General features: G+C 44.1%; 1 protein-coding gene across 3 annotated transcripts in view; it reads right to left on the minus strand.

The window, feature by feature from the left end:
• The window catches only part of NOS1 (nitric oxide synthase 1), a 227,447-nt gene that overhangs the window by 122,281 nt on the left and 83,809 nt on the right, over positions 1-21,357 (minus strand). The window lies entirely within an intron of this gene.

Here is a 21,357-nt window from a genome sequence, read left to right on the forward strand (position 1 = left end):
GGACAGAATCGCCTGACAACCCTGCCTCCACCCTCGTGAACAGGGATTTTAAACAAATCACATATGCATGCTTGCCAGGGTACACACCATGGAAACAATACTTAGACCCAAGCCTCATTCAAGTAGTTCAGTGGCTTCGGGTGTATTTATTTCATTTACCTTGCTGTGAGGAAATTAGTAGCTGACTATCGGGGATGCCTGCCAGTGACAGGGAGGAAGCCCAAATAGGGCAGCGTCTGCTACTCCCTCCTCTGTGTGTGACCTTGGCCAAGCCCCTCTCCACCCTGAACCTCATTTCTGCAACTGAAGGAAAGGTCACAGCAGCAGCCTCCTGTGGTTGAGAGCTTACTGTGTGCTAAGCATTGGTGCCTGAGCCCTCTGCATAGGGGTTTTATTTAATCGTTACAGACACCATAGGAGATATATATATATATATATGTGTGTGTGTATATATATGTATTTTTTATATCAAACTCTGTGCCTCAAGTGATCCTCCTGCCTTAGTCTCCCGAGTAGCTAGGACTACACGTGCATGCCACTATACCCAGCTACTTGTTTTTATATCTGTAGAGACAGGGTCTCACTATGTTCTTGAATTCCTGGGCTCAAGTGACCCTCCTGCCTCGGCCTCCTGAGTTGCTGTGTCTACAGGCATGAGCCTCCATGCTGGGCCTTGTAAGTGCCATTTTTATCTGCACCTTATGGATGGATAAGGCAGATGAGGTTCAGGGACATAAATTAAGGAGGTAGATCTGAGTCTAAGCGAGTGGGTTCTGAGCACTCTCTGTGGTCAATCACAGTCCTGAAAATAATCCCACAACACTATGCCTCCCTCCTTTTCCTCCACAAAGCACATCCTCATCTGTGGATCTGGGTCATATTCGATTGTCCCCATTTTATAGACGAGAAAACAAAGCTCCCACAGGGAAGCCTGCCTGTCCTGGTTTGCCTGTGCTTTCCATTTTTAGCATTGAAAGATGAAGAATGTTAGGATGAAGGGAAGCCACCAAGCCTGTCTAGTCTAGCTTCCTCATTCAGAAATGAGGAAACAGAGGCCTGGAGAAGCAAAGGGCTCATTCAACATGGACCAGCCATAGCTGGAGCGTGCAGACCTGTGCTGTCCATTATGGCAGCCATTTGCCACACATGGCCATTGAGCACAAGGCCTGTGGCTGGTTCAGTTGCAATGTGCTGTAAGCGTAAAGTGCACATTGACTTTCAGAGATTAGTATGAGAGGTGATGGGTGCACCAAAATCTCAGAAGTCACCACTAAAGAACTTAGCCATGTAATCAAACACCACCTGTTCCCCAAAACACTTATTGAAATAAAAATATTTAAAAAACAAAAAACAAAAACTAGCATGAGAAAAAGAACATAAACATCTCCACGATGTTTACTGATTACATTTGAAGTGACGCTGTCATGGATATATTGTGTTAAATAAAATTATTATGAAAGTTAATTGTCCCCATCACTTTTCACTCTTTTTTCTTTTTTTTGTGAGACTGGGTCTCACTCTGTTGCCCAGGCCGGAGGGCAGTGGCACGATCTCGGCTCACTGCAGCCTCCACCTCCCAGGCTCAAGTGATCTTCCCACTTCAGCCTCCTGAGTAGCTGGGACTCCAGACACATGCCACCATGTCCAGCTAATTTTTGTATTTTTGTAGAGAAGAGGTTTTGCCATACTGACCGGGCTGGTCTTGAACTCCTGGGCTTGAGCCACCACCCTCCTGCCTCAACCTCCCAAAGTATAGGGATTACAGGCATGAGCCACTGTACCCAGCTGCTTTTCACTCTTTTTAATGTGACTTATAAAGCCAAGCATTACACACGTGGCTTGCATTATATTGCCATTGGGCAGCGTGGGTCTAGAGTGTGACTGTTGTTCCTTCTGTAGCCTACCATCCCTGGATCTCCTCAAGAACCTACTGGTAACAGCCAGGCAGAAGACATTTCTTAGAGTTTTTCCTTCTAAAGAAACCAGAAAAATGACAAAGAGGGTTTGCAAATATCATGTCACCTTTTGAAACTGACCTCTGGGAATAGGCATGGTGGCGGTAGCATGGAGAGAGAGAAAATCCACCCAGAACCATACAAAGAAAGAGGTCTCAGTAGAATGTCGCCTGGGCTAATAGTCCAGTATCCAAAATCTTGTTTCCAAGTGTCAATTGAAATCTAACCCAGGGCTGTTATCCCAGCACTTTAGGAGGCTGAGGCAGGCAGATTGCTTGAGGCCAGAAGCTTGAAATCAGCCTGGGCAACATAGTGATATCCCATTTCTACAAAAAAATACAAAAATTTGGCCAGGTGCAGGGGCTCACACCTGTAATCCCAACACTTTGGGAGGCCAAGGCAGGTGTATCACTTGAGGTCAGGAGTTCAAGACTAGCCTGGCCAACATGGTGAAACCCCATCTCTACTAAAAATACAAAAAAGTTAGCTGGGCTTGGTGGCAGGCACCTGTGATTCCAGCTGATCAGGAGGCTGAGGCAGGACAATGGCTTGAACCTGAGGCGGAGGTTGCAGTGAGGCCAGATGGCGCCACTGCCCTCCAGCCTGAGCGACAGAGTGAGATCTCTGTCTCAAAAAAAAAAAAACAAAAAACAAAACAAACAAAAAAAAACACCAGAAAAACCAAACAAACAACAAAAAAAATGAAACAAAACAAAATAAAAAGTCAGGCATGGTGACACATGCCTGTAGTCCCAGCTATTCTGGAGACTGAGGTGGGGAGGATCAATTGAGCCTGGGAGGTTGAGGCTGCAGTGAGCCAAGATAGCACCACTGCACTCTAGCCTGGGTGATAGAACGAGACCCTGTTTCAAAAAAAAAAAAAAAAAAAAAATCTAACTCATCTGTACAATAAATGTGTCATTAAAAACAATGAGGCAGATCTCTATCTGCAAATAAGAAATGAACTCCAAGGTACACCATTAAGGTGTAAACAAGTTGGTTCTGTATATGTAAATGCAAAGATTATTCTGGAGGAAACGGATCTCAATGATTGCATCTTAAGACGAATGTTAGAAGTCAGTAGGAGGGAGATATACTTTGTATTGAATACCTTTTTTTCTATTTCAGTATCATGTAAATTTTTGAAATCACATGTGTATTACCTTTTACATGAATAATATCAAAGAAAACAAAACCCAGCCTGCCTGTGAAGTCTTGACTGTTTTTAGTTTGTACACCCACAAAATCACTGATGGAGTTTCAGCCCTGTTTCCTATCTCCCTGCAATCTCATTTAAAAACAAACTCCAAGTCCTCCAAGTCTCCAAAAACAAAACAAAATACTGCCACCCCCAACACAAACAAAAGACTGAAAGCGTAAACCCAACTGTGCTCTTTTTAAAAATGCAAAACCACCAACTTCTTTACATCTCCTGAACTGCTCATTTGCAGTCTTTCCCCAGAGAGATCACCACCCCGGAATCAAGCTGAAGTGTTTTCTCCTACGCTAGTAAGTCATAGCTGGAAACCCACGAGTCCTCACAAATCCAGGGGGTAAGTTGGCATTCTGTGCCTTGGGGATCCCAAAGACGCAAGCATCCTGAGTCTCCCCAGCCCTGGAATCCCCCGAGTTTCATGGCTACAGTTTGCCTATGATGATGTCAATCTTCCCACCTCTGATGCCCATATCTCAGAGGTAGTAACAGGCTCAGCTTAGAGTTACAAGCATGAGCATTAATGATTGTTTCAAATGTGACACACACTCTGTTGCCAAGGCTTTGGGAAACCCCACTCTCTTACATTGCTGCTAAATACAACCTCTTTGAATGGCAGTTTGACAATATCTACCTCCAAAGTTAAAATACATAAACCTTAGCCTGACAATTCAAATTTTAGGACTTTCTCTTATAGGTAACCTGAAAGGAACATCCTTAAACACACACAAAACTCTTCTTTGCAGGGTTCTGAATATCTGAATATCAACAGATTGAGAAAATCTTAAGTACCCATCAATAGAAGACTATTAAATCAACTACGGCAAGCTCCGCCTCCCAGGTTCATGCCATTCTCCTGCTTCAGCCTCCCGAGTAGCTGGGACTACAGGCGCCTGCCACTACACCCGGCTAATTTTTTGTATTTTTAATAGAGACGGGTATTCACCATGTTAGCCAGGACAGTCTCGATCTCCTGACCTCGTGATCCGCCTGCCTCGGCCTCCCAAAGTGCTGGGATTACAGGCATGAGCCACCACCGTGCCCGGCTGGATTTTTTAACTTTCTGTAGAAACGGTGTCTCACTATGTTGCCCAGGGTGGTCTCAAACTCCTGGCCTCAAGCAATCCTCCCACCCTTGACCTCCCAAAGTGCTGAGTTATAAGCACGAACCAGTGTGCCTGGACTAAATTATTAGTTTTTAACAATGCTTTTTGCATCAATTTTAAGAAAAGAGTAAGGTTTTTGAAGTCAGACTGTCTGATTCTCTACTTGGCTTTGTGATTGTGGGCAAGTTACTTACTCTCTCTGAGTCATAGTTTCTGCATCTATTAAATAGGGGTGATAATAGTGCCTATATAGATAGGGTGTCTGAGGATAGGAGATAATAGTTAATGTTTTTTCCTTTTTCTTTCTTTTTTTTTGACATGGAGTCTCACTCTGTCACCCAGGTTGGAGTGCAGTGGCACAATCTTGGCTCACTGCAACCTCTGCCTCCCAGGTTCAAATGATTCTCCTGCCTCAGCCTCCTGAGTAGCTGGAACTACAGGCACTCGCCACCACGCCTGGCTAATTTTTGCATTTTAATTTTTAAATTTCTATTATTTTTATTCTTTTTTGAGATGGAATCTTGCTCTGTTGCCCAGGCTGAGTGCAATGGCATGATCTTGGCTTACTGCAACCTCTGCCTCCCAGTTTCAAATGATCCTCCTGCCTCAGACTCCTGAGGAGCTGAGATCACACCTGACTTTTTTTTTTCTTTCTTTCTTTTGTATTTTTAGTAGAGAAGATGGAGTTTCATCATGTTGGCCAGGCTGGTCTTGAACTCCTAACCTCAAGTGATCCACCTGCCTCGGCCTCCCAAAGTGCTGGGATTACAGGCATGAGCCACTGTGCCCCGTCAATAGTTAATGTTTTCTAAGTTATTACAATGCACCATAGACTAGTAAGTGCTCAGGAAATGGATCCTTTTACCACCACTCTTACTAATTATCATCACTTAAGCAGTCATTTTCCTATTGAGCATCTGTAGTGTCTGGTGGATGTGTTGCTTAAAGCACTTTGTGTTGAAGGACCAGGTAAAAGGTATGGACACGTGGACCGGTCCTGTCTCCCATGGGAGTGGATGACTGTCACTGGCTCCTTTTTGGAATGCTGCAAAAGCAGAATTCAGTTTGTGGGAATACGGCACATGAGAGGTGCGTCCAGAAGCACTGAGACCCCAGAACTTGGTGGTGAATCAACACCACCAGGGCGGGATGAGGAGGATGTTCTGGTTCATCATAAGGAGAGAGCTGCAGGGCTGTCATCCCCATGTTAGAATGGTTCTGGGGAATCACAGAGTCTTCATTTCGGCTTCGTTTTGCAGAGCTCATTTACATGAGCTAGTTCGGCCAACAGGAGACCAATATATCCATCAATCATATGACAGAAAATTTCAGGGTTTGGGGCTAAGGTTCTTAAGTTCCTTCTATCCATGGACACTTCAGTGGGAAAAAAGTCCCCACAGATGCACTTCTGCCTCCCATCCTTGCCCCTACATACATGCCTCATTGCTGTAATGCTGTGTGGGGGTCAAAGGCATGAATTTGGAGCTAGAAAAACCAGGGTGTGTGACCCACCTCTGCTGCCTATTAGCCTCAGATTCCTCATCTGTAAAGTGGGAACAATTCTGGTTTCTGCCTTAAATATGGAAACCAATAAATCACATGGGATAATTTAAATGGAAGTGCATTAGAGGGGACAATTCATCTAAAGCATGGGACAATTCATCTAAAGCATGTGCTACTGTTGACTATTATTTTTAGAGTCACTTTAGATTACACATCAAGAAAATTGAACCATTTCAGGCTAGATATGCAAACATAATCACGGCCAAGAGGACAGCCTCATTACTATAAAAAGAAAACATATTATCAGTGGTCTCAGAAACTTTTCTTAACAATCATTAAAATAAGATGGCAAGGCCGGGCGCGGTGGCTCAAGCCTGTAATCCCAGCACTTTGGGAGGCCAAGATGGGCGGATCACGAGGTCAGGAGATCGAGACCATCCTGGCTAACACGGTGAAACCCCGTCTCTACTAAGAAATACAAAAAATAGCCGGGCGAGGTGGCAGCGCCTGTAGTCCCAGCTACTCGGGAGGCTGAGGCAGGAGAATGGCGTGAACCCGGGAGGCGGAGCTTGCAGTGAGCTGAGATCCGGCCACTGCACTCCAGCCTGGGCTACAGAGCGAGACTCCGTCTCAAAAAAAAAAAAAAAAATAAGATGGCACATATTTTCTACCCCCATCAACCTTATACTCAACTTTTTACTTTTTTTTTCCTCCTTCCCTCTTTCTCTCCTTTGCCTCCTCTCATCTTTCCTTTTCTTTCATTCATGCCAACCATTCATTTGCTAACTCATACACAGCTCTCCCCAGGTCAGGGCAGTCAGTGTGGACTTTGCATTGGGATTACAGGGATGGGTAAGACAGACAGCATCCCGGCCCTCAAGCTTACAACCTAGGGTGGAGGTAGTTGGAGAGAAATATGAGTGATAAAAACAATGAGTAGAACAAAAGGGAAAATACAGGGTGCTAATGAGAGCTTGCATAAGGGACATAACATGGTCTGGATGGTGGTGGTCAGGGAAGGCTTCCTGGAGGAAGAGTCAGGATCCAGAGTCGGCCAGATAAGAAGGTGGATGGAGGAAGTGAGAAGTGGAGGACAGAGACCAGCATGTGAGAAGGCACTGTGGTAGGATGGAGCTGGCATTGTGGTGAGACAAGAAAGCCATGCCATGAGATAAAGCTGGAGAGGTCATCAGGGACTGGATCATCAGGTCTCTTGAAAGGCAAATTAACAATTTTGGACTTTATTCTTAGAGCAATGGCAAACATTGGAGGGTTTTCAGACAAGAAGTACAGTGGTCAGATTTAGATTTTATGAAGATTACTCTGGCTGCTGCTGGATGGAAATGGTTGGGAAAATCAAGGCTGGGTACGGGGAGCCTGGTTAAGAGACTGCTGCAGGCCAGAGATGAGCGATGATGGTGGTTAAGGATCAGGTGGTGAAAGTGAGGAAGGAAGGAGGTGGGTCGATTTAAGAGATGTTTACAAGATTGAGTCAACAAGATTTGGTGACTAATTGGATACAGAAGCTAACAGAGAAGGAGGTGTCTGCAGTGGCCTCCCAGCTCCTGGCTTCCACTAGTAGAAGGAGTGTGAAGGATTTCCTGAGAGAGGGAAACCTGAATAATGGGGTGAAAGGGCTGGATGCCTGTAATCCCAGCACTTTGGGAGGCTGAGGCAAGAGGATTGTTTGAGGCCAGGAGTTCAAGACCAGCCTGAGAAACACAGTAAGACCCCCATCTCTACCAAAAAAAAAAGAAAAAATTAACTACGATCGTGCCACTGCACACCAGCCTGGGTGACAGTGAAACACCCTGTCAAAAAGAAAGAAGGAAGGAAGGATGGATGGATGGAAGGAAGGAAGGGAGGAAGGGAGGAAAATGGTGAAAAAAAGAATAAGAATGAATGAAACTCATTTCATAGAATTGTCGGTCATGAGTAGTAATAAGTAATTTAGTTGTGGTCTAGTATATCGCAAGAATCAACATTTCCTAATAACGTCATTTCCATAATTCTGAGAATTCAGCTATAAAAAATAAGCTCAATTTGGCTCAATTCCAAGCTTTGCCATTTACAAGCTATTTGATCTTGGATAAGTCATTTAACATTTTGACTCTCGATTTCCTTTTGTGAAATTGAAACGGTGATAACAACTAGTTGCCAAGGATTTTGTAATGATTAAGCAAGACGGACACAGCAAAAGGCACTTTGTAAACTGTAAATGTCAACTATAATGACAATGTTGACTGTTTATTTTTCAGGGAAAATCAGTAACTGTTTTCTCCAAATTGCACATCAATGTTAACTTGATGCTCAACCAAATTTCTTCTCTCATGCCTGGCATCCTTGGGTGCTTTCTGGTATAGGGGAGCTGAGTCAAAAGGCTGACAAAAAGTGCTCAGGGAAGAAAAAAGAAGTAAGAATAACTATTTTAAGACAGCAGTAATAATATCTGTTCCCTTCACTCGAAAGTTCCCTTTAAACAGATCCACAGCATCCATACAGGCCTGAATCAGTTACAAATGAATTTCAGTAAAGGGAAAACATGTTAAATAGAAAACACAAACTACAATGGCAGAAATAATTCCATATATGTCAGATATACCAGTAATAACAATAAATGCAACTGGGTCAAACTTTAGTAAAAGATCAAGACTCTTCAATTGTTTAAAATGTATTTGCAGTTGCCCTACCTTAGCATGAATGTGTAGACTAGTAGCAAGGACAGGAGGGAAAATATTCAGTAAGGCAGGGCTGAGCCTAGTATACATTTGCTGGCCGCTTGCTTGGAACTAAAGCACCAAAGGTCTGCTTTCATCTGCACAATATAACTGACTTTCTTCTTAGAATATGTTAGCACCTAGTAAGCATGAAATAAGTATTTGGTGACTAAGTACTTATTAGGTTGAAATATATGAAATTAACAGTTTTGCAAGTGATCAAATTTTTCAATTTCGTATGGTTCAACTTAATATTTTGAACATTTTTATATGTAAACACTTTATTGGAAGATCTCATTTTCATTCTTGCAACACGATATGAACATGATGTGACATTATAATTCCCATTTTATAGATGTTAAAATCGAGGCTCTAAGACATTAAGTCATAGATTATGCAGCTAGCGTCAGTGGTGGGGACTTAAGTCAAGTTTGTCTGAACTCAACGTCTTTGCTTTTCTAACGTTCTAAGTACTGCTATGTATTTTTAGCTCAATTCTACAATTTTAGTAATTGAAAGTTGAAAGAGATGCTAGGGATTTTCTACTCTAGTTCACAACATTGATTTTATAAACCTCCTACAGGGCTCAGGGAACCCTGAAAATCCTGAAATTGTGGGTGCAACTTTTGTGATATGTGCATTTATATGGGGAAAACAGGCCATGGCATTAATATGATTCCCCAAGTATTCCATTACACAATAAATAATAAGGGTAGAAGTCACTGGTTTAACATTGCATTTTGCAGATGAGGAGCTAGAGGCTGTTAGGAAAGGACTTGTCTAAGATTCTTAGAAACAGAGTCAGAACGAGGATCAGACTCAGGCTATATGATTCATTCTTGTTTGCTTGCTTTTTTTTTTTTTTTTTTTTTTTTTTTTTGACAGTGACTCACTCTGTTGCCCAGGCTGGAGTGCAGTGGCACAATCTTGGCTCACTGCAACCTCTGCCTCCTGGGTTCAAGCAATTCTCCTGCCTCAGCCTCCTGAGTAGCTGGGACTACAGATGCCTGCCAGCTCATTTTTATATTTTTAGTGGAGATGGGATTTTGCCATGTTGGCCAGGCTGGTCTTGAACCCCTGACCTCATGTGATCCGTTTGCCTCGGCCTCCCAAAGTGCTGGGATTATAGGCGTGAGCCACTGCGCCCAGCTGCAAGATGCTCTTTCTGTCTTGTTATGCTGGAGCTTAACAATTTAAATTATTGCCCAAGCAGTCAAATATTGGCTTACCTTTCTTCCTGGTGAAATACCTCCAAAAATTATCTGCCTCCTAAGGATCGATAACAGGGTATCTGAAGATACCACTAAAAGTGAGATGAGGGGGCAAGGCTAACAGATTCTAGTCACTTGTCAAAGTAAATGTTTAAACAATCAATTTCATAATCAGGATAAGAAGCTTAAAATAAATATTTAGTGCTGAAAGGGAACCACAGATGATAATGCACTTTTTCAAATAAAAAATCAAATAAAAATAATGATTATGGTATCAGAGACGTCTGCTATGATTCCTTCATTTACTCAGCTTTTATCAAGTAACTACTTAGGGCTGGGTCCAGTGGCTCATGCCTGTAATCCCAATACTTTGGGAGGTTAAGGCAGGAGGATTATCGAGCCCAGGAGGTTGAGGTTGCAGTAAGCCATGATAGTACCACTGGACTACAGCCTGGGTGACAAAGCAAGACCCTGTTTCAAAAAAAACAAAAACAAAAACAAAAACAAAAGAACCACCTGTGCATAGCACAGGACTTGGCACATAATAGGTGCTCAGTGAATCAGGGTCTCAATCTCTAAGTCTGCAGCTACTGAATGAAGCAGCCCTGTGAGAAGTGAGAGGGAGCAGAGGGGACTGTAGAGAACTGAGGGCCCCATGCCACATCTGGAGGGCAGTTCTAGCCAGTGGTTGCCATGCAGAAAGCCAAACTGGTCTCACTTCACTTCCTGAAAGCTGCTGCAGGGAGGTGATGGCACGGCCCATTACAAATGAATGAAACTTTAGACACTTGGTTAACAAAACCTGGATTCAGGCCAGGTGCCATGGCTCACGCCTATAATCCCGGCACTTTGGGAGGCTGAGGTGGGCGGATCACCTGAGACCAGGAGTGTGAGACCCGTCTGGCCAACATGGTGAAACCCTGCCTCTACTAAAAATATAAAAATTAGCCAGGCGTGGTGGCACGTGCCTGTAATCCCAGTTACTCAGGAGGCTGAGGCAGGAGAATGGCTTGAACCTGGGAGGCGGAGGTTGTAGTGAGCCAAGGTCACACCACTGCACTCCAGCCTGGATCATAGAATGAGACTCTGTCTCAAAAAACAAAAACAGAAACAAAACTTGGATTCAGAAAAAGGAAAGACAATGTGGGGTGGGTCTTAATGGAGTTTGCAAAATCACCAGCGATGAACATGGTCTAGTCCCTTGCTACCCAAAGTGTGGTCCATGCGCCAGCACCATCACCATCACCTGGGAACATGTCAGCAATGCAGAATCCCAAGGCCCAGCCCAGACCTACGACTCAGGCTCTGCATTTTAGGAAGATCCCCAGCAGATTTACATGCACACTGGAGTTTAAGAAACACCGGTACAGCTTGCTTCTAAAGCCCTGTGTGACTTTTTGTGACCTACACAAATGGCCATTTCAAAGGAAATTTGGAATTCAACTCAAACTATCACCTGTTCTGCACAAAAAATGCCTCAGATCCAGGATATCATATGCTTCAATCAGGCTCTGGTCAGATTCTATCAAAGACAGCCCATAGGTATACAAATGAGCTGCATTTGGTTCATACAGTTAATTTTTTTCCCCCCAAATTTGTTACCACCATTTAAAAACTAGAGGTTTCAGGCTGGGCATGGTGGCTCACACCTGTAATCCCAGCACTTTGGGAGGCCGAGGAAGGTGGATCACTTGAGGTCAGAAGTTGAAGACCAGTCTGGCCAAGATGGCAAAACCCTGTCTCTACTAAAAATACAAAAATTAGCTGGGTGTGGTGGTGCATGCCTGTAGTCCCAGCTGGTTGGGGGTCTGAGGCAGGAGAATTGCTTGAACCTGGGAGGCAGAGGTTGCAGTGAGCCGAGATCGCGCCACTGCACTCCAGACTGGGTGAAAGAGAGTGTGATCCTGTCTCAAAAAAAGGAAAAAACAAACAAACAAACAAAAAAACTGGAGGTTTCACCAAAGATAAAAATCTCTGGCTTTCTTGGAACTGTGGAAGATACGTTAATACTGCGCTTGAGTTCCTGAGCACACTCCAAACAGCTGGAGTAGGTGGCGGCACCCCCTATAGGTGGGGCATGAGCTCTCTGGTTCCCCTGCACCAACCTGTGGCCCCCATCATTCGTTTCTTGCCAATAAGTATTTGACTATAGGCCTTTGACTGTGGGACCCCTGCTAGAGAGTGAGTTTTAAAGGGCAACAAGGAAGGTCACCTTCAGAAGCTACTCAATGAAGGGACATGGTGTGCTCAGTGATTTGGGTCTTGTCCTAGGTGGCCCCAGTCGATCCAGGTGTTCGATGGGATCCCCACCTCCACAGGAGATCACAGCATCCACCCCAGATTGTGCCCTGGCGCTGATGCTCAACCCTGACCTTGTTCTCCCTGGGTTAAATCTACTGAGAGTGACGCAGCACTTTGCACGATCATCATCTTTATGTCTATATCTGTTTCTTCTTTCATCTTGGGCGTGCACCAAAGCCCTTCCTGGAGTGACACCTTTCTATCTAAATTGGAGTTTTTCTTTTGATGTCAAACCAGTCTTGCGTACTCATTCTAACAGGAGCTGAGTGGAACGCAACTTCCTTCCTCCATTCCGAGGGAAGATTCAGTCCTAGATCCCCTACAGTTTTTTTTAGTGACTCTACCTGGGGGTTACCTGAACTGGCTTGGTCTTTATCTCGTGCTGCACCCGCACACCTGGGAAGCCCCTGGAGGACACCCCACCTCAGCACCGCGGGACACATCCCCAGCTGAGTTAGCTTTACTGAACAGAGCTCTGCAAATATCCCCCGAAATCAAATCACAGAAGGGAACGGCGTCACCTTCAACAGTCTATAAGCTGATGTCGCAGAGGTTGGAAGGAAGGATTATGGGGGAATGTCATGGTTTAAGATCACAGGCACAGGATTCAAATCCCGATTCTGCCATTTACTGACATGTGACTCGGTCAAGGGCTTCAGCATCTTGGTGCCTGTTTCTTCATCTATAAAATGGAGAAAAACAATAGTCCTGAATCTACTTTGCAGGGCTCTTCTGAGGATTCCACGAGGTAACGTAATGTTTCCCATGCTGCTCTTACCAACATTCTATCTTTGCATCATACCCATGTCTCACCTATGCAATTATTTATTTAATATTTTCCCTTACAATGAACTGACTTCCTATCTTACTTACTATAGCCTCATCCTAAAAGCTAAAATCCACGAAATCATGGTATAAATTTGCTAGCTGCTTTTTTTCTATGATCTATCAAAACAAATATTTAATGGGTAATTTTTTTTTAAAATGGTGCCTTGATCTAATCATGAAAACACGTGGAACAAATTCACACGAAGTGGCACTGTAACTGACCAGTCATCTTCAAAAGTGTCAAGTCCACGGGAGACAAGGAAAGACTGACAAACTGTCACAGATCAGAGGAGGCAGACAGAAATCAGCGCCGAAAGCAATGTGGGATCCTGGAACAGACACAGCACAGCAGTGGAGAAAGTGGTGCCATTCGAACAGGGTCTGTCGTTTAGTTAATATCACGCCATTGTCAATCTTCTGTTCTTGATAATTAGACTATGGTTATGTATGATATTAACATTGGGGAAACTAGGTCAGGGTATAAAGAAGCTCGTACCATATTGCAACTTTTCGGTGAATCTAAAATTACTTCAAAATAAAAGTTTAAAATAAATGAGTATCAGTAAAGTGGTTGCTCCCCCTTTCCCCTCTCCTTGCCCCCTGGCAACCACTAATCTGCTTTCTGCCTCCATGGATTTGTCTATTCTGAATACTGCATATAAATGAAATCCTACAAGATGAGGCTTTTTGTGTGTGGTTTCTTTCACTCAGCTTCACACTTTTGAGGTTCATCCATGTTATAGCACAGATCAGCACTTCATTCCTTTCAGTGGATGAGTAATATTCCATCACATAGATGGATAAGCCGCTTTTAGTTTATCCACTCGTCCACTGACAGACATTTGGGTTGTTTCCACCCTTTGGCTATTGTGAATAGTGCTACGAACACACATGGAAAAGTTTTTGTTTGAATACTTGTTTTCAATTCTTAAGAAGTACAAGGTTCCCTTGTGGGGTAATGGAGATGTTTTGGAACTAGATAGAGGCAATGATCACACAACACTGGGAAGGTACTAAATGCTACTTTAAAATGGTTAGTTTTATGTTACGTGAATTTTACCTCAATGAAATAAAACAATAAAAAATGGGTCCCGCCAGTGGAGTAACCACCATATTTTGGAAACCTGTGATTATACAGGCCCAGGGCTTAGCATGGTACCTAGTCTGTAGCACGTACATGAAGAACATTGGCTGGTGTTATTATTTATTATTTTGAGACTGGGTCTTGTTGTATTGCCCAGGCTAGAGTGCAGTGGTGCGATCATAGCTAGTTGCCGTCTTGAACTCCGGGGCTCAAGGATCCTCCTGCCTCAGCCTTCTGAATAGCTGGGACTACAGGCATAAGCCACCACACTTGGTTAATTTTTAATTTTTTTGTAGACATGGGGTCTTGCTATGTTGCCTAGGCTGGCCTCGAACTCCTGAGCTCAAGCGATCCTCCCTCCTCAACCTCCCAAAGTGCTGGGTTTACAGACGTGAGCCACTGTGCCTGGCTGGCTGGTGTTATTATCATTGCCAGAGACACACAGACTCTCAGCTCCCACTTCAGAGTTTTTTCTACAGCATCATTGTCATTTCCACCAAGAAAGTTTCTCCAAGTTTAATCTACAACTCTCCTTGAAAGTCAGCAGTAAAATCTCAGGATTCCTGAGATGCTATCATTAGAAAACCTTGCTTTGAAATCTAAGAACCTTTTGCACTTTGATAAGACTTGCATGCCTGGCTGGCAGGGCACAGCACGCCATTGTCACGGGACGATGGGTGATGTGCTCAGGGACAATGCAGAGTGGGCATTCAACAGGCACTTACTTGTTACCTGTTGACTGTACACCAAAACCATTTCAACAGATTCTTCAATGAGCCACACCTCCTCAATTAACTGGGTGCTTTATTTAGGACTCCACCCTACAATTTGCAGGCTAAGCTGCAATGACCTGGCACTGTTCACTTGATTTTACAGTACCCACTCTCATTTTCTCAAAGTACCTTGGGTGTTTGAAATGAAAGCAAATGCCTGATTTATTTTGAGGATTTCATAAGGACCCTACAGAAAACTGAAGACACACTACCATGTCCTGGATCCGGGAAGCAAAATGGAGACATTCCAGAACGTCCCAACTCAGGGAAACTTCTTTTTGCTCAGAGCTGATGAACCGGGATTGGTCTTACCATTATTGGTGAGCTCTTCCTCTTTCCCCCCATCTGTGCTAGTTGTGCTCCATCCTTTGCCCCTAGATTCATTCTCCAAACTTATCTGGGCTTCCGAAGAGACTGACCTCTATGGACACCAAAAGGTCTCTTGGCCAGGCGCGGTGGCTCAAGCCTGTAATCCCAGCACTTTGGGAGACTGAGGCTGGTGGATCATGAGGTCGGGAGATCGAGACCATCCTGGCTAACACGGTGAAACTCCATCTCTACTAAACATACAAAAAAATTAGCCAGGTGTGGTGGCGGGCGCGTATAGTCCCAGCTACTCCGGATGCTGAGGCAGGAGAATGGCGTGAACCCGGGAGGCAGAGCTTGCAGTGAGCTGATATCATGCCACTGCACTCCAGCCTGGACGACCAAGCGAGACTCTGTCTCAAAAAAAAAAAAAAAAAAGAAAAGAAAGAAAGAAAGTCTCTTGCTCTCTGGCATCTGATTAGGTTTGGCCAATGGGACGTGGAGACAGGAGATGAGGGAGAAGCAGAGAGAGGCCAGGGTATTTCTTTCTCTGCTCTCTCCCTCTCTTAGTGCTGTAGTCTGGCAGGGTCTGCATTCCCTTCTGAGTATAGCTTCTACAGGGACCCTTCCTTCGCCAGCACCCCCGCTCCATTTCACGACCCAAAGGGCTTCAGTAACACTGTTGCTTCCCCCTGTTCCTTCAGGCCTGGAGTGGCAACTGCTGCCCTGGTTGCTAGTCCCTGAGTACTTTAGCACCCTCTTGTTGGTGCCTTAACCTGTGTCCATAAGCTGCTCCTTAATTAAATTATCTTGGAAGTCCCAGCTGCAGCTGCCTTCTGTTTCCTGCTTAGACCCTGACTGACAAATCTTCACCTCCATTGCCCCTTGGGTCGAGGGATGAGGAATATCAGAAGGAACATGGATAGTCAAGGGCGTGACATGTCTAAGCCAAGTCATCCTAATCACCAACCTCATCCTTACCGAGAAACTGATGGAGGAGCCTGCATGTGCCAAGCATTTAATGGCCTCAGTAATGCAGTGAAGTGGAATTATTCCTGTGTTTACAGAAGAGGAAAATGAGATTTACAGAGAGATTAAATAACTTGCCAAGGTTACAGAGTGAATCAATGGCAGTGGTTGGATTTGAACCCAGCTTTGATGGGCTTCAGAATCCTGCCTCTTCTCCATCATCCAGAAGTGTTCAAGAACCTGCTGGGCATGGTAACTCACAGCTGTAATCCCAGTACTTTGGGAGGCCTAGGCAGGCAGATTGCTTGAGTCCAGGAATTTGAAATCAGCCTGGGCAATGTGGTGAGACCCCGTCTCTACAAAAAATACAAAAAATTAGCCAGGTGTGGTGGTGCACACCTGTAGTCCCAGCTACTCAGGAGGCTGAGGTGGGAGGATCACCTGAGCCAGGAAAGTTGAGGTTGCAGTGGGCTGTCATCATGACACAGCACTCCAGCCTGGGAGACAGAGTAAGACCCTGTCACAGAAATAAATAAATAAATAAATAAATAAATAAATAAATAAATAAATAAGTATTCAAGAGCTGATGTCTGGAGGTGAGAAGCGTGGGCCTGGGAGAAAGCTCACTATCACTGAGAAGGAGGTCAGAGCTTCAGTTTTGCACAACCCTCTCAAGCTCAAGTGCATTCAGTCCATGAACAAACCTCAAGCTCATTTCTCAGTCCCTCAAGAGGCCCTGAGCCTGTTCTGTTGCTGACAGAGGGAACTGTCGCCTGCTCACTGCTCAATGCCCCTGATGTAATGAGCACCGCCAAAGAGGGCTCGATTGGGATGCTAAACAGCCGTAAATGACATTGTCACCAGCCTTCATAAAGCATGGTGACTCACAGCCCTAATTAAAATGCTGAGGGAAAAATGTAAAGAGAAACTGCCATGAAAAACAGTGACATTCTGCTAAACTGCAGGATTATTGCTTCCAGGAAAAAAGAGGGAGAGAGAGAGAGATGTGTGTGTTCATGTGTGCATATGTGCGTGTGCACATGTATTCATGTGTGGGAGGTGAGGGGATAGAAACGAGATGGCTAAATATTATTCTCCTAAGAAACTTGGAAAAATTTAACAAGGAGGAAAGTTGAAAGCCATTCTTGGCTCCCAACTTTTTTATGATAAAGTGTTTAAAGAGAAAATGTAAAAGAATGTTGTAAAAACACCCAAAAACTTTCAACTTAATTCAACAGCTATTAGCATTTTCATATTTACCTACTTGTCTTTCTCTATCAGTCATCTATCTATCTATCCATCCATCCACACACCTACCTACCTACTTACCTATCTACCTACCTATCCATTCGTCCATCCATTCACATACCTATCTATCTACCTACGTACGTACCTATCATCTGTCTATGCATCTATCTACCTACCAATCTATCTACCTACCTATCACCTGTTATCTATCTATTCATCTATCTACCTATGTATTTATCAATCGTCTATCTATCCTTTAGCTATTATCTATCTATCTATCTATCTATCTATCTATCTATCTATCTATCTATCTACCTAGCTCTCCATCTATTATCTATCTACCTACCTACTTACCTACCTTTAAAATGAACCATTTTAAAATAAGTTGCAGAATCATAATGTCTCGGCTCTAAATTCTTAAGCACATATGCCTTCAGCATAGAGACAGACTCCCACAAAACCCACAGTACCATTATTACACCTAAGAAAATTAACTATATACTGTACTTGCACAACTTCACCAAATACTCAGTTAAGATTGTTTCCTAAACAATGACAACTCAAGTCATAAATCTCATCCCTGTTGGTTAGGAGAGAGAAGCAGACAAGCTGCTTCCCAGTAATAGGTGTCAAGGGTTCTCACGAGGGAAGAGTTTTAGCGTCATGGAGGCTGGCTCCCATTGTCAGGGTCACAAGATGAAGTACATGGCGCACAATGCTTGACTTACATGTCAGTTTTGAACCAGATAGGCAATCCTGATCATACCATATTGTTTTTTTAAAATAGCCCTCCTCTAAACTAAATCTCCACATTTTGGGCTGGGTTCATGCCTGTAATCCCAGTACTTTGGGACGCCGAGGCAGGAGGATCATTTGAGCCCAGGAGTTCAAGACCAGCCTGGGCAACATGGTGAGAATCCATCTCCATAAAAGCAAAACAAACAACAATGAAAAAAAAACCACAATGAAACAAACAAACAAGCAAACACCAAATCTCTACATTTCATCCAATGTCATCACCCATTTTAGCCAAAAAAAATGTGGCTCTCAATGACTTCTTGCTGTTTCTGAAATTCAACTGCATCCTCAAAAGCCCAGTAAGATATCACTAGTAGGGAGATTCGGAAAGAAATACCATGCTTAAGGGACCCCCAAGAAATCCTAGACCTTGACAGCAGCTGGAAGCGAAACAATATTTATCTACATATAGGAGTTTGGCGTGTTTATTAAAAAGATCATCGAAATCAATAAAAATATCAAGTCAAGAAACCCATCCAGTCCCATTATTTTATACCATGCTTTGGGAGAAAGAAAGAGGTTTCATTTCAGTGACTACCTGATATTAGAGGCAAAATGATAACTGAAGGTATTGCCAGCTAAGACATAACAAACAAGCACATAGATGCTATCAACTGTGTTCATTACCTGATTTCTGGCACGTGAACATGACTGACTTTCATTTTTTTTTACTGAATATTCCAGAGCTGATAGACTGCTTCAAAAAAATTAAAGAGAAAAATATGCCTAAAATATGTCAGTTGTGATCGAGTACCATTCTGACTTATCCCTGGAGGATACGTTTTTTTATGCTGAAAATTCCTGGAATGACATAGAGCCCAATGTGATCCATGTGGCTGTCTTAGTGACTAAATAGGATGGACTGCCCACATCGTTTACCCCACTACATCTAGTTATTGGTGAGTGGATGCCTGTTTTGGACACCACGAGCCACCTTGAGGGTAGGGACCCTGTCTTCCCTTTCTTTACGCAGAAGCCTCTCTTGTGGGGTCTGGCACAGAGCTGGGAGCTCAGGGTGTGTTTGTTAAATGAAGAAGTGGTTAACTTCACTCTTGTTTACGACAAGAAATACTTTAGCTGGGAAACGACGGCTGTACATGGATACTATCTGAAGCTGCATAAGCTTTTTGAATTCACAAGATTCCTTCTTCATTTCCAACTGGAAATGGGTTTCAGAAAGGCCCACCTTTTTAATCCTCATGGTAGTACAATTTAGCTGTGAGGTTTTCAATAAAGAAGAGATTCTTGAGTATTATTTAATGCCAGTGGGCAAATGTTCCCAGCAGAAGCTGAGATGCTTTTCAGGGCACCTCTGAAAACCTGTAGGCTCCTGAAGCATCGTGGATGGTCAAAAAGTAAAGGCTCATCATTTCCAGGAAATCCCAGTCTCAGTAGGAAACAGAACATACAAATCAGAGGTGGGAAATGCCCAGGCTGGAAATGGGAACTTCGCCCCTTGCAAGGGGCTTCTGTATTTTCCACCTGAATAGGGCCACCTTTCTCCTAGGAAATGTCAGCAGAAATCATAAACACAACTGATGGATGACAATTGGGCCCATGTTGCTCTAGGTAAGGCAGAGGATGTTAAAGCTGTAAAGGTCTTTGAGGGAAGTTAGTCCTGGGGTTATAAACTAAAATGCCTTGAAGGGCCAGACAAGTGAATTAAACAATATTGAATGGTGAGGCTGGTGACCTAAAGGAAAAAAAAAATACTCTTCAAACAAAACCCAACAAAACAATGCCCCCCAATCCAAACAAACAGAAAACAAAAAAAACCTCTGCCAGACTAAGAGAACATATCTGCAGGTCTCTGATGGGAGATGCCCTTTAATTCCAACTCCATTTCACAAATAAGAAAACCGGAGGCTGAGCAAGAGAAAGGGGCTCAGATTACACCAACTGGCTATCTTAAAAAATTAATTGATGAATTAATTTATTTATTTTTGAGACAGGTTCTGGCTCTGTTACCCAGGATGGAGTGCAACAGCACAATCTCGGCTCCCTGCAACCTCCGCCTCCTAGGCTCAAGCTATCCTCCCACCTCAGCCCACTGAGTAGCTGGGACCACAGGTGCACGCCACCACACCTGGCTAATTCTTTTGTAGAGATGGAGTCTCACGCTGTTTTCCAGGCTGGGCTCGAACGCTGAGCTCAAACAATCCTCCTGTCTCAGTCTCCCAAAGTGTTGGGATTACAGGCGTGAGCCACTGCGTCTGGCTGGCTAACTAACTCTTTTTACAATTTCTTTTCTTTATTATGATCACTGAGATGGGCCCAATGCTGCTTCCCTTCTAGAGTTACACACACACTATCCCACTAAATCCTCCTAACAACCCCCTGTAGTACTCATAATCTCAGCTGCATGAATGACAAGCCAGAGAGTCAGAGATGTTAACTCTCACTCTGAGTCACAGAATCCACAAGTGCCCAAGCTGGCCTCTCGCGTTTCCTAAGACGATTCTCAGTGTGAGACTCTGCCTTTCAACCTGGCTGCTGCTGGCCCAGTTTGGCACCGGGGACCCCATCCCTGAGAGGGTGCCACAAATCAGGCTACGGGCTTCGATGCCACCTCCTCTGAGAAGTCCTTCCTGATTCCCTCAACCACCTGTCCTGGGTGCTGCCACAGCACCTCACCTCCACCTCTCTTGCAGAAACTTCACGCCAGGTACAGGGCTTGTCTGTTGCTCACCGCTTAGCCGGACTGCAGGCTTCATTAGAGTGGGGCTCACACCACCTTTATCTGGGCACCTGCCCTCGGCGCCCAGCACTGGCCTTGCCATTTAACACGTATCATGACACATACGATAAATGTGCTGACGTCTGCTGCCGAACGGCCCACGGTAACTGCTGTTCATCCTTAGCATCATACGACTGTGCCAAGACCCACATCCACTATACCCTGTTAACCATACTTGAATTAGAGACTCAGGGGCACTTTCTGTTGATACATCATTTTCATTTAAAAGATTCGAATGGGCTCAATTTTCCAGCATTGCTGGTGCTGCTCATCATTCTTCTACCTTAAGAACAGGCATGTGAGCAGCACAAACACACTTGCAAAGGCTGGGTGGAAGGCCGAAGGGCTGCTGAAATGAGCTCAAACCAATGGCTTTGGTGAAATCAATGGTAGTTAAACTGGGTTTATTAGCTCTGTGACTACTTCTCTGCAGAAGTTATACCTGATAGGTCACTTATAAAAGGAATTTTTCTAGACCTGGCGTGGTGGCTCACACCTGTAATCCCAGCACTTAAGGATGCTGAAGCAGGCAAATGGCTTGAGCCCAGGAGTTCAAGACTAGCCTGGGCAACGTGACAAAATCCCGTCTCTACCAAAAATAAAAAAAT

This window comes from Macaca mulatta, chromosome 11 (genome assembly GCF_049350105.2).
Source record: "Macaca mulatta isolate MMU2019108-1 chromosome 11, T2T-MMU8v2.0, whole genome shotgun sequence".
NCBI lineage: Eukaryota > Metazoa > Chordata > Mammalia > Primates > Cercopithecidae > Macaca > Macaca mulatta.